We start from the raw sequence: 18,515 nt of genomic DNA on the forward strand, positions 1-18,515 counted from the left end.
TTATCATGAAGTAGTGTGAGATGCTCGTCCCGTCTTAGCTTAGTTCTTCCTTTCGAACCTCGCGAGGACTTGGTGCTCTGCGCCGACAGGTCCTGGTCCCAAGGCAAGCTTCAGCCGTCGCTGGTATGCCAGGTCGCGATGCTGTGATCAAGGCCAGGAGGTGAGTGGCCCGAGGTCCAGTAAGAGCCCCTGAGTCACGATGCTCAGGAGGTCCCCTTTAGTGCTCAAGCAGCCATCGTTCGGTGAGAAAGGAGCACAACGTTGCCAACACGGAACTGCATTAGGTGCGAGGTCAGTGCTGCGATAGCTAGTATCTCCGTAGGATGACTTATCTCGAGAGCGTGAAGCCACTCCTTGGCGCGGCGCCAGGCCCGCGCGGCGGCAGCTGAGGAGTTACCTAGCGAGGTCTCCGCGAGCCTCATCCCTCTTGCCTTCACTCCCTTCGTGCTCTACGTCCTCGGGTCCTGGCCCTCGAGCGAGCTCAGCCATTGCTGGTATTCCAGGTCGCGATTCCGTGGACAAGGCCAGGAGGTGAGGGCTGCAGAGCCAGTAAGAGCCCGTGAGTCTCGATGCTCAGGCGCCCCCCTTTTGACATGCAAGCGGTTCATGCGGATAAGAGGGAAAGAGACGCTGTGAAGGACTCACCAGATGCTGCTCCTTAAAGAGATCCTGCCAGCTCATTATACGGAAAACAAGAGGTTGCCGTTACAATTGCCAGCCAACTACTGGTTGCTCTAGAGGGGTGACGAGGGCACTGAGGGCCTGGTGAGGTGGGGCATTGCGGGGTTGCCGCGGCCAGAGCTCAGCCACTCAGGTTTGTCGACGTTGCAGGGACGGACCCATGCGCAAGCGTCGTGCCATTAAGGAGCAGCTCCATAAGTTGGTGTCAATCGAGCGGGCGATTAAGTCAAGCACGTTAATCATGAAGGAGCAAATCCGTTTAGATAGACGTAGAAGAAGGCAAACACCACTGGGTCGGGCCCGAGCGGCTTGGGGATAATGTAGCACGAGGGGCGCCCCCAACAAAGTAAGCTAAAAACTTGAATAAAAGGGGTACATGCCGCAGGGACAGACCCACGCGGCCTAGGAATGATGTAGCCTTGGGGGCGCTCCCATCTGAAAATGGAACTCGAAGGATGTCACCTGATGATGTTGGGGATGAAGGGATGCTGAAGTAGCGGACGATGTGCCCTGCGGAAGTCGATCCTCACGAGCCCCCAGGCCCATGGGCCTCGGGAGACTCCGGAGGCGCTGGCGGCTCCTCGAGGACCATCTCCATCTCCGCCAGGACTGCGGGATGCCTGAGCTCTTGAGCCTCCAGAATGCTCCTCATGAGGCGCTGACATGCAGCAGCAGCGTTCGGCAAGCCATAAGGCATGCGAACATAGCTGTGGGGTGGACCTTCGCAGCATCCCACGCGCGAGGGCCAAAAGCGCTCCTGAGAGGCAGCTTGGTTGAGTCCTGGTACGTCAATGCAGATGCGCAACCCACCATCCTCGCCCGGATGGGGAGCTACGGCGGGTAAGCGGCGGCTGCCACTCATGACTCTTGACTCCTACAGCTCCTGAATGGTCTCGCTGATGAACTCCTGAGGGTTTGGCCCTCCTTGCCTTGCTCCTTCCTGAGGGAAACGTGCTTTGAAACACGCCTCCAAGTGGTGCCCGAGCGCCTCCCTCGTGATCTTGGCAAAGTCGATGGCCCTCCAGGAGAGAGCCCCCAAGCCTTCCCCGAGGAGGGCGCCGGGCGCGCCTTCCTATGCGACAAAAGGAGGCACCCCTTGAACGGGCGCTGGTCCTGCGGTGCCTGCCTCTCGAGGGTTCCGACCAGGTGATGTCTTCTTCTTCTTAGGGACTGCCTCCGGAAACCTTCTGCTCCTGTGATCTGGGTCTTCGATTGATGCAGTCTGAAAAGCATGCTCCAGAGAACACCCAGCATCCCTCTCCTCAGAAGGCACCGTGATGACTCCACCGCTTCCTGGCATCTTGAGGACATTGTAGCCGTGATGAGTTACTGCCATGAACTTGGCCAGGGCTGGGTACCTAAGGATGGCATTGTACGGCAGGCGGATGTGGGCGACGTCGAAGTCAATGAGCTCAGTGCAGTAGTTGTCGCGCTTGCCAAAGGTGACAGGAAGGCGGACTTGCCCTATCTGAACAGTGGAACCGTCAGTGACTCCCGAGAAAGGCTTGGGCTGAAGCTGGTTGTATGGCACTTGGAGATTGTTGAACATCTCGATGGACAGGACATTGAGTCCTGCTCCGCCATCGATGAGGGTTCTGGTGATCTCCACATTGCTGATGATCGGGGAGCAAAGCATCGGGAGGACTCCGACTGTGGCTGCGCACTTGAGCTGATCCGCTGAGCTGAACGTGATGGCGCACGCTGACCACCTGAGAGGGCGCGTGGCTTCAAGCTTAGGGAGGACTGCATTCACCTCACGAGCAAACTGCTTGAAGATGCGCTGAGATGCTGGGGCCTGAGCGCCACCCAAGATACAAGCGATTGCGTGCGGCTCCTGAAGCCCCCAGCCCCTTCGTCCTGATGTTGGTCTTCATTCCTCCTCGGCTATGGCGGTAGAGGAGGGAGGCCTGCGTTGCCTTGTGGGCGATCCTCGCGAGGCTGATCCCTCCAACCTCCCTCATGAGGCTGGTCTAGCCAGCGGTCCTTGCGAGGTTGGTCACGCCACCCCTGGCGAGGGCCACAGTCTTCCCATCGTCCTCCACCTCTTCCTCCTCCCCGGCCATAGCCCCGGTCGTTGCGCTCGGGGCGTCGGCCGGCACGCACATCCCGCACAGCCCTGAGCTCTTGGCATTTGTTGGTGTTGTGGGTGTGGAGGTCATGGTACACACAGTTCCGGCTGCCCTTGGATGACTCAGGATGATCCCTGCCTCGCTTGGTGTCCGGCTCTGCTGCCAGCACAGCAGCCCCGTTGCGCTTCACGTCCTTGACCTTGGGCTTCTTCTCTTCGGGATCGGCAGTTGGAAGCTCGAGGAGGGAGAGACGCCCTTCCTCAGCCCTGGCGCACTTGGTCGCCAAATTGAACAGCTCCAGGGATGTGCATAGGTCTTCATGGATTGCTAGCTCCTCTTTCATCTTGATGTCACGCACACTGTCGGAGAAGGCCGAGATGATGGCCTCCTCAGTCACCCTGGGGATCTTGAAGTGAGAGTTGTTGAAGCGCTGGATGAACTTTTGCAGGGTCTCTCCTGGCTGCTGCTTGATGCAGCGCAGGTCGCTCATGGCCGGGGGCCGGTCGCGAGTGCCTTGGAAGTTGGCGATGAAGCGAGTGCGCTTCTTGTCCCAGGAGGAGATCGTACCAGGAGCCAGGTTCAGGAGCCAGGTGCGGGCACCGTCCTTGAGCGCCATGGGAAACTAGTTCGCCATGACCTTCTCGTCCCTGTTGGCGGCCTTGATGCCCAGCTCATAGAGCTGGACGAACTCCGCAGGGTCAGCCGTGGCGTCGTAGCGCGGGGGCAGATCCGGCTTGAACTTGCCCAACCAGGCCACGCCGCGCAGCTCGGCGGTGAAGGCACGGCAGCCTGCAGTGGCCACGGGAGGCCTTTGGTGACAAAGAGCTTGATCTCGGAGGTCTCCGCGCGCTGCCGCCAGGAGTACCGCAGGGTCTTGGCGCGCTGGAGCAGGAGCGCGGTCATATCGTGCCGGAGCGAGGAGCACGCGGGCTGCTTCTTGGGGACGAGGGATCTCTTGGCAGCTCTTCTCTTGCTGCATTGGCGCCAGACAGAGCGGGTCCCGTCCAGGAGCCACGCGCCTTGGGGCCAGGGCGCCTTCTTGAGGGGGAGGCGGCTGAGGCGCCCCCGGATCTTCGTTGCCCGCGCAGGGCGGGGCGCGGTGCAGCGAGAGGGATGGTGCAGGGGAGCCCCCAGCGGCGCTGACGAGCTCGGTGATGCGGGCGAGCCACTCGTCGTAGAGGTCATCAACGGGACGGTAGTGCAGGAGCTCCCGTGCCAGGAGCAGCGTGGCGTGCGCGTCCGCAGGAGCGCGACGGGCGTGGTACGATGAACCGGCTGGGGTAAGCGACGGTGTGGCGGTGCGGCCTTCTCGCCGCACTGAAGGATGCAGGGACGACGCCTACTGCTCGTTCCCCGCTAGGCCGGTGGCGGCGTTGACGGCAGGCGACGGGGAACGGTGGGGGCATCCGCCGATGGGAGCTGCCGGGCGACGCGGGTGGCGAGAGAAGCCTGGCGCTCGGCGCGGCCTTGACGAGCGTCCGACATGGATGCGACGAACGGCGAAACACAAGGCGGCGGAAGGCGGATTCTGGCGCACCCCTACCTGGCGCGCCAAATGTCGGATTTCGGGTTCCGGCAGACCCTTAAGGTTCAAACTCTGGGGTGCGCGCGGAGATCACACCTCCTACCTACTCACGTCTCGTCGCCTCACAAAGGATCTAAACTACACGAAGAACAACACAAGGGACACGAGGTTTATACTAGTTCGGGCCACCATTGTGGTGTAATACCCTACTCTAGTTTGTGGTGTGGTAGATTGCCGCGGGGGCTAATGATGAATAATACAAAGGAAGAACTGCCTCGCGAGGGGAGGAGTTCTTGTGGAGGTGATGCCTCTTGGGAAGGATTCAATCCGGATCTCCTCCTCTTCTTCTTTCTACTGTGGTGGCTAGCCCTATTTGTAGAGCGAGGCTCTGGTCCTCTTCCCAAATATTGAGCGGGAAGGGCGCCAACAATTGGCCATTTTGAAGGGGAACATCTAGTACACTTATCCTGACTAAAGTTGGTCCTCGCCTGCCAAAGGCTCTGATGATGACGCTGGCTTGGGCTCCACGATGACCTCCATCCTGCCGTTCTGCTGGTCTTGGTCTTGTTGCACCGAAATTGTTGCGTTTGCTTGATACCCTTGCCTGCGCTTGCCCCCTTTGCACCAATGAGGAAACAAGGACTCTGCGCAGGCCGGTGCTCGCCTGGCGCCCGCCTGGCTTCGGTCGTCATGGCTTGCGTCATGGGCACCTCGTGAGGTACCCCGCCTTGATCTCTCCGCCTCCTCGCAAGCCAGCCTGACGAGGCCATGCCTGAGGAAGATTTCTGTCGTCCCCCCCGCGAGGCTTGGCCCCTCGTGAGGGTCTTGAGCTTGTGTTGACGAAGATGGGCCGTATTGGGCCACTCCTTGAGCCACGCCGCAGAACACCCGTTCCCAGAACACCGACAGTATGTATCGTTGCTATTAAGGATAACAATAGGGGGTCTATTTCTACATAAATAGATCATGTCTACATCATGCCATCGTCCTTATTGCATTACTCTGTTTTTCCATGAACTTAATACACTAGATGCATGCTAGATAGCGGTCGATGTGTGGAGTGATAGTAGTAGATGCAGGCAGGAGTCGGTCTACTAATCTTGGACGTGATGCCTATATACTAGATACCGTCATGAGTATTTGAAGTTCTATCAATTCCCCAATTGTAATTTGTTTATCCACCATTTGCTATTTTTTTCTCGAGAGAAGCCACTACTGAAATCTATGGCCCCCGAGTTTCTTCTTTAATATATTTGCCTTCACGATCTATTTTTATTTGCTTTCACTTTCGGATCTATTAAACTAAAAATACAAAAATACCTTACTGCAATTTTTAGTTATTTATTTTATCTTGCGTTCCCGCGAGATCTATTTATCCATTTTACTACAATTTTATCTATCTTTTTACCCATGAGGGATTGACAACCCCTCTCTTACGTCGGGTTGCAAGTATTTGTTCTTTGTGTGCAGGAGATGTTTACATTGTGTTGCGTGGTTCTCCTACTGATTCGATAACCTTGATCTCATCATTGAGGGAAATACCTAGTGTTGTTGTGCTGCATCATATCTTCCTATTTGGGGAAATACCGACATATTTCAAGCAAACATCACTCAATGTTATATATTATTTCCCAATGATGTATGGCTAACCTATGATGTTTGAGTAGATCCGTTTTGTCCTATGGGTTGATTGATGACCGTGATTGGTTTGAGTTGCATGGTTTATTATTGGTGCTGTCCTATGGTGCCCTCCATGTCGCGCAAGCGTGAGGGATCCCCGTTGTAGGGTTTGGAATATGTTCATGATTTGCTTATGGTGGGTTGCGTGAGTGATAGAAACACAAACAAGGATAAGTAGGTTATGGCGTATGGGAGTAAAGAGGACTTGATACTTTAATGCTATGGTTGGGTTTTACCTTAATGATCTTTACTAGTTACGAATGTTTGCTAGAGTTCCAATCATAAGTGCATATGATCGAAGAAGAGAAAGTATGTTAGCTTATGCCTCTCCCTCGTATAAAATTGCAATAATGATTACTGGTCTAGTTATCGATTGCCTAGGGACAAATAACTTTGTTGTGACAAAAAGCTCTCTACTAAAACTAACTTAGTTGTTTCTTTATCTAAACAACCCCTAGTTTTTATTTACGTGCTCTTTATTATCTTGCAAACCTATCCTATCACACCTACAAAGTAATCTTAGTTTCATACTTGTTCTAGGTAAAGGAAATGTTAAGTGCGTAGAGTTCTATCGGTGGTCGATAGAACTTGAAGGGAATACAAATCCTACCTTTAGCTCCTCATTGGGTTTGACACTCTTATTTATTGATAAAGGCTACAACTGATCCCCTAAGCTTGTGGGTTATCAAGACCTTTTTCTGGCATTGTTGCCGGGGAGCAATAGCGTGGGGTGAATATTCTCGTGTGTGCTTGTTTGCTTTATCACGAAGTAGATTTTTTTTGCTGTTCTAAGTTGTTATCTATCTATATTTATGGATATGGAACATGAAATACCCAAAAAAATAGGTGTACTTCCTACTCATGGAGATGGGGAACCTCCTAAAACCCTCGATGCTCATTATGTGAAAGATATTATGCACTACTTAATAATCAATGAGAAAACCCCATTCACCTATATAATTGGAGACACATTGGATCAACATGAATACTTTAGGGATTGCCGTTTGACTCAAAAAGGGAAGTTATTATGGGATCAAATTCATATGTTACACTAGTATGCTCGGGATCTATGCTTGAGATATGATTATACTTGTTTCTCTAGTATGAAGGCTTCACACCTTCCCTTTTCATGTAAATTTAATGATAATCAAACCTTGGCTTCTTATGCTAATGGTATTTATGATTACTATGATGTGGAACGAATAGAAGAATTCGTTGCTTTTAAGGGTTCTTATGAAATTGAATCTTTGTTTGAAAACTGTGAAAATCTTGATGATGCTGTTCACAGACCTGAAAATTATGCTATACTTAAATATTGTGATGAGAATTATGAATATAATTCCGATATTGATGCGTTTATTGAGAAAGTCTCCACTGTCCAAGAAGAGACTAATATTTTGCAGGAATCTATGGAAGAAGAAATTGATGATACTGTGAGCTCATTAGATGAAAAAGATGACGAGGAGAGCAAAGAAAAAAAGAGGAAGAACGGATTAGCTACCTGTGACCACCTTCTAATGTAAGTAACTCTTCAACTCAAACATTGTTTAATTTACCTTCGTGCTTACCAAAGGATGATTTTTATGATAATTGCTATGATCCCTTTGATTCGTTTGAAATATCCCTTTTTGATGAACTTGATGCTTGCTATGCTCATGGCCAAGATGCCAACATGAATTATGCTTATGGAGATGAACTTGCTATAGTTCCTTATGTTAAGAATGAAATTGTTTCTATTGCACCCATGCATAATAGTCCTATTGTCTTTTTGAATTCTCCCAACTACACTATATCAGAGAAGTTTGCACTTATTAAGGACTATATTGATGGGTTGCGTTCTACTATTTGACATGATGATTTTGATCAATATAATATGCATGTGCTTGCTGCTCCTACTTGCAATTATTATGAGAGGAACTACATCTCCGCCTCTCTATGTTTCCAATACGATAAAATTGCAAGAAAGTGTTTATTCTATGCATTGACCTTTACTTTGTATGCATGAATTGTTCTTTTATGACATGCCGATGCATAGGAAGAGAGTTAGACTTCGTCATTACATGATATATGTTACTTTGTGCTCTCAATTACAAATCATTGTTAATTAAAATTGCCTTTGATATACCTTGGGATCTGGGTGGATCCATTACTTGGGCACTATATGCCTAGCTTAATGGCTTTAAAGAAAGCGCTGCCAGGGAGACAACCCGTAAGTTTTAGAGAGTTGTTTATTTCTATTGAGTGCTTTTATAAAGTTTAAAAACAAAAAATAAAGAGGGGAACCTAAAACTTTTTCAAAAAGAAAAGTGAAAGTGAGATAGACGAGCATTGTTAAAGTGGGAGCATGCCTTGAACTTAGTTCATGCCCATGGAAACTTTGTGAATCTTAATTACAGAAACTTTTCAACAAAATTAATTATCCCTGTATAAATCCATTGTATCATAAAAATAATGTGCCAAGATTTGTGGTCGATGTGTGGAGTAATAGTAGTAGATGCAGGCAGGAGTCGGTCTACTAATCTGGGACGTGATGCCTACATAATGATCATTGCCTAGATATCGTCATAACTATTTGAAGTTCTATCAATTTCCCAACAGTATTTTGTTTACCCACCATATGCTATTTTTCTTGAGAGAAGCCACTAGTGAAATCTACGGCCCCGGGGTCCATTTTCTCATCATATATTTTCAGATCTATTTTGCTATTCGCCTTTTCGTTTATTTGCCACTTTTATTTTCAGATCTACATTATCAAAAACCCAAAAATACCTCGCTGAATTTTATGTGGTTTTATATGCATCAATCAATCTACTACAATTTTATCTCGTCAACCTGACAATTTCTGGCACCGTTACCCCAAAGGGATTGACAACCCCTTTAACACGTCGGGTTGCAAGTATTTGTGCTTTGTGTGCAAGTACCGTTTACGTAGTGTTGCGTGATTTTCCTACTGGTTCGATAACCTTGGTCTCATCACTAAGGGAAATACCTACCGTAGTTATGATGCATCATCCCTTCCTCTTTGTAGAAATACCGACATAGTTCAAGCCGCATCAAAAGGAATTTCTGGCGCCGTTGCTGGTGAGACATCATCAACATCTATCAGGTTCCTAATAACAAATCTCATCTCCTTGCAATTTACATTATTTGTTATTTGCCTCTCATTTTCATCTCCCCCACTTCTAAAAAGTTCTTGTGAAAAGCACAAAAATATTTGCCTTTTTGTTTGCCTTTTTGTTCGTTTGCTATCTTTGCTTGTGTGACATGTGTCTTCTATTTGCTTGCATCTTCACTTGCTAAAAATCTATTGATATGGATCCTCATCTAATTGCTAATCTTTTTAAAAGATCCAATTATGATGAACCTATTGCTAGTGAGTTGAGTGCGCTAGATTATCTTTATGATGTTTTGCTTGAAATTCGTGAAATATGAAAATTGCGATGAAGTGTTGGAAGAAGAAATTGATGAAGTGAATCATGATAGCTCCTTGAATGAAAAGCGTGATTACAATTATCTTATTACAAATTCTATTAATGTCAATTATATTAATAATATGCAAAAACCTAATAAGTCCCTGTCGTATCTACTTTTCCAAACACTTTTTGCCCTTGTTTTGGACTCTAACTTGCATGATTTAAATGGAACTAACCCGGACTGACGCTGTTTTTAGCAGAACTACCATGGTGTTATTTTTGTGCAGAAATAAAAGTTCTCGGAATGACATGAAAATCCATGGAGCAACTTTTTGGATTTAAAAAAATATTGGTGAAAGAATCAACATCAGGGGCCCACACCCTATCCACGAGGGTGGGGGCGCACTCCCTGCCTCATGGGCCCCCTGAGGCTCCACCAACCTCAACTCCAACTCCATATATTCACGTTCGCGGAGAAAAAAATAGATAGAAGGATTCATCACATTTTACGATACGGAGCCGCCGCCAAGCCCTAAACTCTCTCGGGAGGGCTGATCTGGAGTCCGTTCGGGGCTCCGGAGAGGGGAATCCGTCGCCGTCGTCATCATCAACCTTCCTCCATCACCAATTTCATGATGCTCACCGCCATGTGTGAGTAATTCCGTCGTAGGCTTGCTGGACGGTGATGGGTTGGATGAGACCTACCATGAAATTAAGTTAGTTTTGTTAGGGTTTGATCCCTAGTATCCACTATGTTCTGAGATTGATGTTGCCATAACTTTGCTATGCTTAATGCTTGTCCCTAGGGCCCGAGTTCCATGATTTCAGATCTGAACCTATTATGTTTTCATGAATATATGTGATTTCTTGATCCCATCTTGCAAGTCTATAGTCACCTATTATGTGTTATAATCCGTTAACCCCTAAGTGACAATAATCGGGATACTTACCAGTGATGTCCGTAGTTTGAGGAGTTCATGTATTCACTAAGTGTTATTGCTTTGGTCCCGTACTCTATTAAAAGGAGGTCTTAATATCCCTTAGTTTCCAATAGGACCCCGCTGCCACGGGAGGGTAGGACAAAAGATGTCATGCAAGTTCTTTTCCATAAGCACGTATGACTATATTCAAAATACATGCCTACATTACATTGATGAACTGGAGCTAGTTCTGTGTCACCCTATGTTATAACTATTACATGAGGAATCACATCTGACATAATTATCCACCACTGATCCAATGCCTACAAGCTTTCCACATATTGCTCTTTACTTAGTTACTTTGTTGTTGCCACTGTTAGAGTTACTACAAAACTGCTACTGTTACTTTTGCTACTGTTACCGTTACTTCCATACTACTTTCCTACTAAATACTTTGCTGCAAATACTAAGTTATCTAGGTGTGGTTGAATTGAAAACTCAACTGCTAATACTTGAGAATATTCTTTGGCTCCCCTTGTGTCGAATCAATAAATTTGGGTTGAATACTCTACCCTCGAAAACTGTTGCGATCCCATATACTTGTGGGTCATGAAGACTATTTTCTGGTGCTGTTGCCGGGGAGCATAGCTATACTCTTTGAGTCACTTGGGATTTATATCTGCTGGTCACTATGAGGAACTTGAAAGATGGAAGAACTAAGATTTATCCCTAAACTACGAGGGGAGGTAAGGAACTGCCATCTAGCTCTGCACTTGATTCTCCTTCTGTTATGAGTAAACTTGCGACACCTAAACATGCTTCTGCTATTAATTCTGATATGTCACATGTTATTGATGATGCCACTTCTACTATGCATGATACTTATGATGAAACTACTTCTATGCTTGATACTACTTTGCCATTAGGTGAATTTCTTGATGAACAACTTGCTAGGGCTAGAGAGAATGAAATTATTGAAACTGGTAATATTGATGAAAGTGATGATGAAGGTTCTCCCCCTAGATACGAATTGCCTGTTGTGCCTGAGGGTTATGTTATGGATGAAGAAACTGCTAGAGATTTTCTTGCTTGCAATGATAGACATGATCTTAATAAGTTATTAGCTAAGCTGAAACAAAAGTCTCTGAATGCTAGAATGAAATATGGCCCTGCTTTTGCTACTTCACCTATCTGTGTTACTCATAAGGAATATGATTTCTCTGTCGATCCTGAGATAATTACTTTGGTTGAATCTGATCCTTTTTATGGCTATGAATCTGAAACTGTTGTGGCACATCTTACTAAATTGAATGATATATCCACCCTATTCACTAATGATGAGAAAACTCGCTACTATTATATCCTTAAGATATTTCCATTCTCATTAAAGGGTGATGCTAAAACTTGGTTTAATTCTCTTGACACTGGTTGTGTGCATAGTCCCCAAGATATGATTTATTACTTCTCTGCTAAATATTTCCCTGCTCATATAAGGGAAATATATAATTTTGTGAAAACTGAAGAAGCGAGTCTCCCACAAGCTTGGGGGAGGCTTCTCCGATTACTTAATGCTTTTCCTGATCATCCTCTCAAGAAAAATTAAATACTTGATATCTTTTATAATGGACTAACTGATGCTTCCAAAGACCACCTGGATAGTTGTGCTGGTTGTGTTTTGAGGGAAAGAACTGTTGATCAAGTTGAATTTTTATTGAATAATATGTTGACTAATGAAAACAATTGAACCCTTCTTGAACCAACTCCTAAGCCAACTCCGAAGAAAAGAGGTGTTCTATTTCTCAGTCCTGAAAATATGCAAGAGGCAAAGAAATCTATGAAAGAAAAAGGTATTAAAGCTGAAGATGTTAAGAATTTACCTCCTGTTGAAAAGATACATGGCCTTAATATACCACCTATTGAAGAAATACATGGTCTTGATAACCCGACACAGGTAGTAAAGGTAAATTCTCTCTATAGATATGATAAGTTGAAATCTCGTCTACTAAGTTTGCTAGCCAATCCTTGGATGAATTTGATGACTTTATGGCTAAACAAGAAAACTTTAATGCTTATGTTGGTAGGCAATTGAAATGTAATGCTTATATGACTGGACACTTGAGTGATTATATGTCTAGAGTTAAGGGTGAACTTAAACTCATTAGTAAACATGCTTCTATGGTTAGCACTCAAGTAGAAAAAGTGCTTAAAGCACAAAATGATTTTCTCAATGAATTAAATAATAAACATTATTTTGCTATTAGAGTAGCAACTAGAACGGGTAAAATGACTCAGGAACCTTTGTATCTTGAGGGCCACCCTTAGAGAATTGAGCAAGATTCTCAGAGAAATAATGTTGATGCACCTAGTCCTTCTAAAAAGAAGAAGAAAAATGATAGGACTTTGCATGCTTCTAGTGAACCTGTTGTAGACACAGCTGAGAATCCCAATAATATTTCTATTTCTAATGTTGAAACACAATCTGGTGATGAACATGAACCTAGTGATAATGTTAATGATAATGTTCAGGTCTATGCTCAACCTAGCAATAACAATGATGTAGAGATTGAACCTGATGTTGATCTTGATAACCCATAATCAAAGAATAAACGTTATGATAAGAGAGACATCGTTGCTAGGAAGCATGATAAAGAAAGAGAACCATGGGTTCAGAAACCCATGCCTTTTCCTCCTAAACCATCCAATAAAAAGGATGATGAGGATTTTGAGTGCTTTGCTGAAATGATTAGACCTATCTTTTTGTGTATGCGTTTGACTGATATGCTTAAAGTGAATCCTTATGCCAAGTACATGAAAGATAGTGTTACAAATAAAAGAAACATATCAGAAGCTGAAATTTCCACCATGCTTGCTACTTTTAAGGGTGGAATACCTAAGAAACATGGAGATCCAGGAGTACCAACTATACCTTGCTCCATGAAAAGAAACTATGTTAAAACTGCTTTATGTGATCTTGGAGCCGGTGTTAGTGTTATGCATCTCTCTTCATATCGTAGACTTGAATTGAATAAGTTGACACCTACTGAAATATCTTTGCAAATGGCTGATAAATCAACTGCTATACATGTTGGTATTTGTGAGAATGTGCCTGTTGTGGTTGCAAATGTTACTATCTTAACGTACTTTGTTATTCTTGATATTCCCGAGGACGATAGTATGTCGATTATCCTTGGTAGACCCTTTTTGAATACTGCAGGGGCTGTTATTGATTGCAACAAAGGCAATGTCACTTTTCATGTTAATGGTAATGAGCATACGGTACACTCTCCGAGGAAACAACCTCAAGTTCACAGTATCAATTCTATTGGAAAACTTCGATCGATTACTATTGGAGGTTTTGAATTCCTTCTTCCTACCGTCAAGAAGAAATATGATATTCTTATTTGGGGATGTACATATCCCCGTTGAGGTAACCTAGTGTTATTCGAAATTTCTCCGATTCCATGTTATTCGGAATGAGTTTGTTAACAAGACTTGATCAACCTTGTTAGTGGATTCCTTTTGATGAGCATGAGATGGATGAAGTTAGAAAGCACAACCTTTTGTACCCTCTTTTTAATTTCTGTTATTTATATTAAATAAAGCAAAAATAGTATTTTCTGTCTGTTTTCTGAATTATCCATGCAATAAAAAATACCTCGAAAATAAAAGTTCTCCAAATGCCCTGAAAATTTAATATGTTTTTTCTAGAATATTTGAGAATATTTGGCACTAAGAACACAATAGGGGGGCTAGCACCTGGCCACGAGGGTCCAGGGCGCGCCCACCCCCTGGGGCGCGCCCCCTGCCTCGTGGGCCCATGGTGGGCCCCCTCCACTTATTCCTGCACAATACACTTCTTCTTCCTCCCAAAAAAATCACCATCCAACTCAAGCACGAGTTCTAGCTCATCTTGCTGCCATTTTTGATCTCCTTGCTCAAAGCTCCATTCACAAAACTACTTTGGGGGATTGTTCTTTGGTATGTGACTCCTCCAATGATCCAATTAGTTTTTGTTCTAGTGCTTTATTCATTGCAAATTTTTGCTGCTTAGGTGACCCTGTTCTTGAGCTTGCATGTCAAATTTAGATGGTTCCAAGTAGTTTTAATGCATGATATAGTCTCTAGGCACTTGTGGGAGTAGTTGCTATCAATTTTGTTGAGTTTGGTTCACTTTTCTTTTGAGTTACTAAAAATTTCAAAAAAATTCAGGAAATGATGAAGAGATTTTTGAGGGGCTCTTGAAGCCAAAGCTCGAAGGATAAACAAAGTAAGGAGAATAAAAAGCCCAAATATAATCTCCCTCGCGTCGCGGAAGTTCGATCGTGTGAATGGCCTTGTGATGAGTTCTTGAGAGCAGCCGCGATTCATGATGATTTTTAATTTTTGGCTGAGAATGCAGGCCTCACCGATTTCTTCCACGACCAGCTCAAAGTATCTCCTACTCACTAATACTTTCATGCAAAATTTTTACTTTCATGCTAAGAAATCACCACCTTCAGTGGAGTTTCATTTATATGATGAGGTTAGGGAGATATCACTATGTGAATTTTGTGCGGTTTGCAAGATACCCTTCAAGGGCAGCATAGAGGAACCACATCGTAGAGATGTGGATGGATTTATTGATATGATTACTGTAGAGGAAACAAGGAATGTTTCTGATGCAAGAATCACTAGCATACACTTTCCTGTTCTACGTTACTTTGCAATATTTGCTAGTAGATGCTTAATTGGTCGCGGGAACTATGGAAACCTTAGTGTTCCTGATATTGTTATTCTGTGCCATGCTTTATTTCGTCATAACATTGTTAGTGTAGGTGCTATTGTTGCTAAACGATTAAGTCTGAACGTACAAAGGGCCCCATCTTTGGAGGCATCTATGCTTCACGCCTTGTTGAACACTTTAGGATACCTATTAGGCACTATGAGAAAGAGGAAAAGTTGTTGGCCCCTATTTTCTAGATTATAAGAGGATGGTAGAACATGAATTTATTGTTAAAAATGACGAGATGATGCTTAAGTATAATTTGGGGTTTAATAAAACTCACAGTGAGACTATTATGTTCCCTGCACCTTCTTTGTTTGACTTATCTTCAGGCACGTACCTTGTCTTGCCGGAGGCCGTTTACGCATACCGGAGCCAGACACCAGCTACAGAGCCTGAGCCGGAACCACCACTTGACCCTTATCGACCGTCCTTTTATCAGTGGGATCCAGAGGAGATTGCGAGCCAGTGGTACTCAGATGACACTCCTCAGTACACCGGAGAGAGTAGCTATGATCCATGGGCATAGACCAACTTAGGCCAAAAGCCTAAGCTTGCGGGAGTACGTATTTCTCACCAACATTACATTCATGATTTACACACTCATTCCAGTTGTCGGTGCTCATACTTTTTCATTATACTATCCATGCTAGTTTATTTTCTTTTTCTAGCTTTCTTCTTGTGTGTTTGAATGACCTTAAGAAAAACCAAAAAAATTAGTTGTATTATCTAGTTTACTTTCCATGACTGTAGTAGTAGTAATCAAAATAAAACTCCAAAACGATTTCTTGTTCTTATTTTGCTTGTTGGGAGCTTTCCCGTGTAAATAGTTTTATTTCTTCTCTTTTCTTTGGGGGTCGAGAGGAGAAGACCATGATGAAAATGTTGAGTGGCTCTTATATGCATTATTGTTGATTTAACCAAGAGCCTATATTACCTTGTCTTCTCCCTTGAATTGAATGCTTGCAGATCCCAGCTTAGTCCAATGCACATGCACTATTATTATTATCCACACCGTTCGGTCGTGCAAGTGAAAGGCAATAATGACGATATATGATGAAATGATTGAGATGAGAGAAGCTGGTATGAACTCGACCTCTCTTGTTTTTGTAAATATGATTAGTTCATCGTTCCTGCTACAGCCTATTATGAATAAACATGTTTGCAATGACAATTAGAGATTATAGTTGCTTATGCCATGCTTAATTAGCTAGGAGCTTATAATGGTTTACCTTGTGTGCCAACATGCTATTAAAATGGTTGTGATGTGGTATGATAGGGTGGTATCCTCCTTTGAATGATCCGAATGACTTGACTTGGCACATGTTCACACATGTATTTGAAACAAAATCAACATAGCCTTCACAATATTTATGTTCATGGTGGATTATATCCTACTCATGCTTGCACTCAGTGTTGATTAATTTTAATGCGTGTTCATGGAATTTGTTGCTCTCTAGTTGGTCGCTTCCCAGTCTCTTTCTAGCCTTCAGTTGTACTAAGCGGGAATACTGCTTGTGCATCCACCTCCATAAACCCCAAAGTTATTCCATATGAGTCTACCATACCTTCCTATATGCGGTATCTACCTGCCGTTCCAAGTAAATTTGTATGTGCCAAACTCCAAACCTTCATATGAAATTCTATTTTGTATGCTCAAACAACTCATGTATCAACTAGGGTTGTCTGTATCTTCCATGCTAGGCGGGTTATTCTCAAGAGGAGTGGACTCCGCTCCTCACTCACGAGAAAATGGCTGGTCACTGGGATGCCCAGTCCCATGCTCAAATTAACTCAAAATAATTGCAAACAAAACTCCCCCAGGATTGATGTTGTAGCAACCTGACCCAAAATCGGTCAAATCTCTGTGTCTGTACCATCCCAAGATCATGCTGGTACTCACAGTACATCGATAAAGTAATCAAAGTTCAATCACACCTAAATTTTATTACACGATTCTCATATAGAGTCTTTATTACAAGGGAATAAATTCGGCTCAAGGCCAACTCATGAGAAATAAACTACTAATGCTGCGGAAGCGTCGAAGGTAAAGCGAGTCCATCCGACTCCAAAGGGCAATCGCCAAGCGCGGAGCGTAGCCTCACTCCTGATCGGAATATACCTCTGCAACATAAGACGTTGCAGCCATGTAGGTCAGCTTTTGGAATAAGCTGGCAAGTCATGAAGAATAACAATAATAAAGTTACTACATTATATGCATTTTGGCTGTGGAGCTCTAAGTTTCATCATTTTGCGTAAAGCCAATTTTATCCTACTACAGTGGACTTGTTTGCAAATTACTACAAATTGTTGGTAGTTATTGAGATGGTTCCGCCAACCAATATCTCGTTCCCAAATTATTAAGTCATAAACCCCTCAAATTATTTCATTAGTTTCAGTGTTGAGAATTCCGAATACTTCCAAGTTCCAGAGGCTCAAATGTCCGTAACCGGGGACACGGCTAATCGATTAGATCTTTAAACTCTGCAGAGGTTTGCGCACTTTCCCCGCAAGAATCATTCCCTCCTTTTAAAGTCTTCGCACTTCATGGTGTTTGAAGACGGGACGAATGAAACAGGGTCTTCCGAAGAGTTCTTCTGGCTACTGCCGGTACCCATCCAATCCTACCGTTCTTCTACATCTCGTAGTACCGTCCAGCCAGCGTCACTACTAGGGTCAACCCAGCCAGAGCCCATAATGGCTTGCGGCTGCACAGGTAAGCTTCCGGTCATGGGGCATCCATCCTTCTCTTCGTGGCTGGGTGAAGCTTTCCGCAGGATGTCATGGCGCTTCTCCATGCATCCCGGCCACCACTGGGTGCTCCAGGGTGCCCGTCAACCGTCCTCCACCCAGTAGTGATTTTCCGAAGTCCTTCTTGATCATTGTAGTTCATGGGGTTGTCATCATCATTGACTCTCACATCTTGCTTATGAATTTCACTCAACCCAAAACCCGTCTACGAGCATAGCAAAATAAACTACTTCGTCCCGGGGTCATGGTAACAAGGGGATTGGTTCATCCTACCACATGATACTACTCAAGTTTAATGACTTCAAGATTTCACTACTGCATGCGTGGTGGGGTGGTGACAATTCTAATGCACAAAAACATAGGTATAGAAATAACATGATCAAGACTTGCCTTGCTGATGATCCTCGTAAGTTAAAGAGTCGTAGTAGCAAGCTTCGCACTCCGGAAACTCTACCGAGACAAACAATGAACACAATAAGCAAAACAATAGGATCACATAACACAACATAACAAAAGTAACCTAACACAACAAAGCAACCAAAACCAAAACCAAAGGAAAACTCAAAGAACAATCACTCAAAGTTTCCCTACTTCAACCATAGCAAAAAAAAATAGTTTTTATATAACAAAAATTCCTTAATATAACCTAATCATGGTTTTAAGTTAACTTAACAGAAAAGGTTTCACTAAGCAACTAGGAGCAAAAAGAATTAA

This window comes from Triticum aestivum, chromosome 6B (assembly GCF_018294505.1).
Source record: "Triticum aestivum cultivar Chinese Spring chromosome 6B, IWGSC CS RefSeq v2.1, whole genome shotgun sequence".
NCBI classification, from domain to species: Eukaryota; Viridiplantae; Streptophyta; class Magnoliopsida; order Poales; family Poaceae; genus Triticum; species Triticum aestivum.